Here is a 5,670-nt window from a genome sequence, read left to right on the forward strand (position 1 = left end):
ACACTCTCTCTCTAATTTTCGAAAATATCTTCCCTCTTTTTCAAAATTTCTTTTTAATTAAACTAATTATTTTATTTTTATTTGAATTTTCAAAAAAACTATTAACCCTTTTCAAAATTAATTTTCGAAAATTACTAACCTTTTTCAAAAACTATTTTCAAAAATCACTAACTCTTTTTCAAAAATTATTTTCGAAAATTCCCCTTCTCTCTCATCTCCCTCTATTTATTTATTCATCTACTAACACTTCATCTCACCCAAATTCGAACCTTCTCTTCCATCTGTGTTCGAATTTCTTCTTCTTCTTTTCTTCTAACTCACACTGGGACCTCTATACTGTGGTAAAAAGGACCCCTATTATTATTATTTTTCTGTTCTCTCTTTTTCATATGAGCAGGAGCAAGGACAAGAACATTCTTGTTGAAGCAGATCCAGAACCTGAAAGGACTCTAAAGAGGAAACTAAGAGAAGCTAAATTACAACAATCCAGAGAGAACCTTTCAGAAATTTTCGAACAGGAAGAGGAGATGGCAACCGAAAATAATAATAATGCAAGGAGAATGCTTGGTGACTTTACTGCACCTAATTCCAATTTACATGGAAGAAGCATCTCCATCCCTACCATTGGAGCAAACAATTTTGAGCTGAAACCTCAGCTAGTTTCTCTGATGCAGCAGAACTGCAAGTTTCATGGACTTCCATCTGAAGATCCTTTTCAGTTCTTAACTGAATTCTTGCAGATCTGTGATACTGTTAAGACTAATGGAGTAGATCTTGAAGTCTACAGGCTCATGCTTTTCCCTTTTGCTGTAAGAGACAGAGCTAGAGTGTGGTTGGACTCTCAACCCAAAGACAGCCTGAACTCTTGGGATAAGCTGGTCACGGCTTTCTTAGCCAAGTTCTTTACTCCTCAAAAGCTGAGCAAGCTTAGAGCTGATGTTCAAACCTTCAGACAGAAAGAAGGTGAATCCCTCTATGAAGCTTGGGAAAGATACAAGCAGCTGACCAAAAAGTGTCCTTCTGACATGCTTTCAGAATGGACCATCCTGGATATATTCTATGATGGTTTATCTGAGTTATCAAAGATGTCATTGGATACTTCTGCAGGTGGATCCATTCACCTAAAGAAAACGCCTGCAGAAGCTCAAGAACTTATTAACATGGTTGCTAATAACCAGTTCATGTACACTTCTGAGAGGAATCCTGTGAGTAATGGGACGTCTATGAAGAAGGGAGTTCTTGGAATTGATACTCTGAATGCCATATTGGCTCAGAATAAAATATTGACTCAACAAGTCAATATGATTTCTCAGAGTCTGAATGGAATGCAAGCTGCATCCAACAGTACTCAAGAGGCTTCTTATGCAGAAGAAGCTTATGATCCTGAAAACCCTGCAATAGCAGAGGTGAATTACTTAGGTGAACCTTATGGAAACACCTATAACCCATCATGGAGAAATCATCCAAATCTCTCATGGAAGGATCAAAGGCCTCAACAAGGCTTTAATAATGGTGGAAGAAACAGGTTTAGCAATAGCAAGCCTTTTCCATCATCCACTCAGCAACAGACAGAGAATTCTGAACAAAATACCTCTAATTTGGCAAACCTAGTCTCTGATCTATCTAAGGCCACTGTGAGTTTCATGAATGAAACAAGGTCTTCCATTAGAAATTTGGAAGCACAAGTGGGCCAGCTGAGTAAAAAGATCACTGAAATCCCTCCTAGTACTCTCCCAAGCAATACAGAAGAGAATCCAAAAGGAGAGTGCAAGGCCATTGACATAAGCACCATGGCCGAACCTGTGAGGGAAGGAGAGGATGTGAATCCCAAGGGGGAAGACCCCCTGGGACGTCCAGTGATCAATAAGAAGCTTCCCTCTGAGGAACCAAAGGACTCTGAGGATCATCTAGAGACCATAGAGATTCCATTGAACCTCCTTATGCCATTCATGAGCTCTGATGAGTATTCCTCTTCTGAAGAGAATGAGGATGTTACTGAAGAGCAAGCTGCCAAGTTCCTTGGTGCAATCATGAAGCTAAATGCCAAATTATTTGGCATTGATACTTGGGAAGATGAACCTCCCTTGTTCATCAATGAACTAAGTGATCTGGATCAACTGACATTGCCTCAGAAGAGACAGGATCCTGGAAAGTTTATAATACCTTGTACTATAGGCACCATGATCTTTAAGGCTCTGTGTGACCTTGCTTCAGGGATAAACCTCATGCCCCTCTCTGTAATAGAGAAATTGGGAATCTATGGGGTGCAAGCTGCTAAAATCTCATTAGAGATGGCAGATAATTCCAGAAAACAGGCTTATGGACAAGTAGAGGACGTGTTAGTAAAGGTTGAAGGCCTTTACATCCCTGCTGATTTCATAGTCCTGGATACTGGAAAGGAAGAGGATGAATCCATCATCCTAGGAAGACCTTTCCTAGCCATAGCAAGAGCTGTGATTGATGTGGACAGAGGAGAATTGATCCTTCAATTAAATAAGGACAACCTTGTGTTTACAACTCAAGGATCTCTCTCTGTATCCATGGAGAGGAAGCAGAAAAAGCTTCTCTCAAAGCAGAGTCAACCAAAGCCCCCACAGTCAAACTCTAAGTTTGGTGTTGGGAGGCCACAACCAAACTCTAAGTTTGGTGTCAAACCCCCATATCCAAACTCTAAGTTTGGTGTTGGGAGGTCTCAACAAAGCTCTGCACATCTGTGAGGCTCCATGAGAGCCCACTGTCAAGCTATTGACATTAAAGAAGCGCTTGTTGGGAGGCAACCCAATTTTTATTTATCTAACTATATTTTTCTTAGTTATATGTCTTTATAGGTTCATGATCATGTGGAGTCACAAAATAAATATAAAAATTGAAAACGGAATCAAAAACAGCAGAAGAAAAATCACACCCTGGAGGAAGCACCTGCCTGGCGTTCAACGCCAGAACAGAGCATGGTTCTGGCGCTGAACGCCCAAAATGGGCATCATCTGGGCGCTGAACGCCAGAATTGCACCCTGGAGAGGAGCTGGCGCTGAACGCCCAGAACAAGCATGGTTCTGGCGTTCAACGCCAGAAATGGCCAGTAAATGGGCGTTGAACGCCCAAAATGGGCACCAACCTGGTGCTGAACGCCCAGAGTTGCGTGCAAGGGCATTTTGCATGCCTAAATTGGTGCAGGGATGTAAATGCCTTGACACCTCAAGATCTGTGGACCCCACAGGATCCCCACCCACCTCACCCTCTCTCTCTCCATTCATGGTCATCCCTTCTGTTTCCATTCACCACTCACATCCATACACACATCCCTCCATCTCCTCCATATCTTCTTCTTCTTCTTCTATTCTTTCTTCTTTTGCTCGAGGGCGAGCAACGTTCTAAGTTTGGTGTGGTAAAAGCATAAGCTTTTTGTTTTTCCATAACCATTAATGGCACCTGAGGCCAGATTGCTTCCACCTCTGAGCCATGAGAGATGGAAAGATTCATCTCACAAGCCCATCACTAAGAAAAGGATGGAGCACACAAGAGAGCACATTCATGGATCTCAACAGGCACATGAAGAAGCTCATCATCAAGAAACCCCTGAGATACCTCAAGGGATACATCTTCCTCCACAAAACTATTGGGAGCAAATCAACACCTCCCTAGGAGAATTAAGTTCCAACATGGGACAACTAAGGGTGGAACATCAAGAGCACTCCATCATCCTTCATGAAATAAGAGAAGATCAAAAAGCAATGAAGGAGGAGCAATAAAGACAAGGAAGAGACATAGAAGAGCTCAAGGACATCATTGGTTCCTCAAGAAGGAAACGCCACCATCACTAAGGTGGATTCATTCCTTGTTCTTATTTCTTCTGTTTTTCGTTTTCTATGTTATGTACTTATCTATGTTTGTGTCTTCATTACATGATCATTAGTAGTTAGTAACTTTGTCTTAAAGTTATGAATGTCCTATGAATCCATCACCTCTCTTAAATGAAAAATGTTTTAATTCAAAAGAACAAGAAGTACATGAGTTTTGAATTTATCCTTGAACTTAGTTTAATTATATTGATGTGGTGACAATGCTTCTTGTTTTCTGAATGAATGCTTGAACAGTGCATATGTCTTTTGAAGTTGTTGTTCATGAATGTTAAATATGTTGGCTCTTGAAAGAATGATGACAAGGAGACATGTTATTTGATAATCTGAAAAATTATAAAAATGATTCTTGAAGCAAGAAAAAGCAGCAAAAAGCAAAGCTTGCAGAAAAAAAATAGGCGAAAAAAAAATAGAAAGAAAAAGCAAGCAGAAAAAGCCAAAAGCTCTTAAAACCAAGAGGCAAGAGCAAAAAGCCAATAACCCTTAAAACCAAAAGGCAAGGGCAAATAAAAAGGATCCCAAGGCTTTGAGCATCAGTGGATAGGAGGGCCTAAAGGAATAAAATCCTGGCCTAAGCGGCTAAACCAAGCTGTCCCTAACCATGTGCTTGTGGCGTGTAGGTGTCAAGTGAAAACTTGAGACTGAGCGGTTAAAGTCAAGGTCCAAAGCAAAAAAAAAAGAGAGTGCTTAAGAACCCTGGAAACCTCTAATTGGGGACTTTAGCAAAGCTGAGTCACAATCTGAAAAGGTTCACCCAATTATGTGTTTGTGCATTTATGTATCCGGTGGTAATACTGGAAAACAAAGTGCTTAGGGCCACGGCCAAGACTCATAAAGAAGCTGTGTTCAAGAATCATCATACTGAACTAGGAGAATCAATAACACTATCTGAACTCTGAGTTCCTATAGATGCCAATCATTCTGAACCTCAATGGATAGAGTGAGATGCCAAAACTATTCAAGAGGCAAAAAGCTATAAGTCCCGCTCATATGATTGAAGCTATGTTTCATTGATAGTTTGGAATTTATAGTATATTCTCTTCTTTTTATCCTATTTGATTTTCAGTTGCTTGGGGACAAGCAACAATTTAAGTTTGGTGTTGTGATGAGCGGATAATTTATACACTTTTTGACATTATTTTTAGTATGTTTTTAGTAGGATCTAGTTACTTTTAGGGATGTTTTCATTAGTTTTTATATTAAATTCACATTTCTGGACTTTACTATGAGTTTGTGTGTTTTTCTATGATTTCAGGTATTTTCTGGCTGAAATTGAGGGACTTGAGCAAAAATCAGATTCAGAGGTTGAAGAAGGACTGCTGATGCTGTTGGATTCTGACCTCCCTGCACTCAAAGTGGCTTTTCTGGAGCTCCAGAACTCGCAATGGCGTGCTTCCAATTGCGTTGGAAATTAGACATCCAGGGCTTTCCAGAAATTTATAATAGTCCATACTTTGCCCAAGTTTAGATGATGTAAACTGGCGTTCAACGCCAGTTCTCTGCCCAATTCTGGCGTCCAGCGCCAGAAACAAGTTGCAAAGTGGAGTTCAACGCCCAAAATGGCACAAAAGCTGGCGTTCAACTCCAAGAATGACCTCTCCACGTGTAGACTTCAAGCTCAGCCCAAGCACACACCAAGTGGGCCCCGGAAGTGGATTTATGCATCAATTACTTACTTCTGTAAACCCTAGTAGCTAGTTTATTATAAATAGGACCTTTTACTATTGTATTAGACATCCTGGATTGTATTTTGATCCTGTGATCTCGTTTTGGGGGCTGGCCATCTCGGCCATGCCTGGACCTTTCACTTATG

The 5,670-nt window shown here is 40.5% G+C and overlaps 1 non-coding gene across 1 annotated transcript; it reads right to left on the bottom strand.

The window, feature by feature from the left end:
- Positions 1–923: 923 nt before the first annotated feature.
- LOC112767841 (small nucleolar RNA R71) lies at positions 924–1,031 on the bottom strand. The gene has a single exon (XR_003185281.1). It is a non-coding gene; the product is annotated as a small nucleolar RNA R71 (small nucleolar RNA).
- Positions 1,032–5,670: the final 4,639 nt, after the last annotated feature.

Source organism: Arachis hypogaea, chromosome 17, assembly GCF_003086295.3.
Source record: "Arachis hypogaea cultivar Tifrunner chromosome 17, arahy.Tifrunner.gnm2.J5K5, whole genome shotgun sequence".
Taxonomy (NCBI): Eukaryota; Viridiplantae; Streptophyta; class Magnoliopsida; order Fabales; family Fabaceae; genus Arachis; species Arachis hypogaea.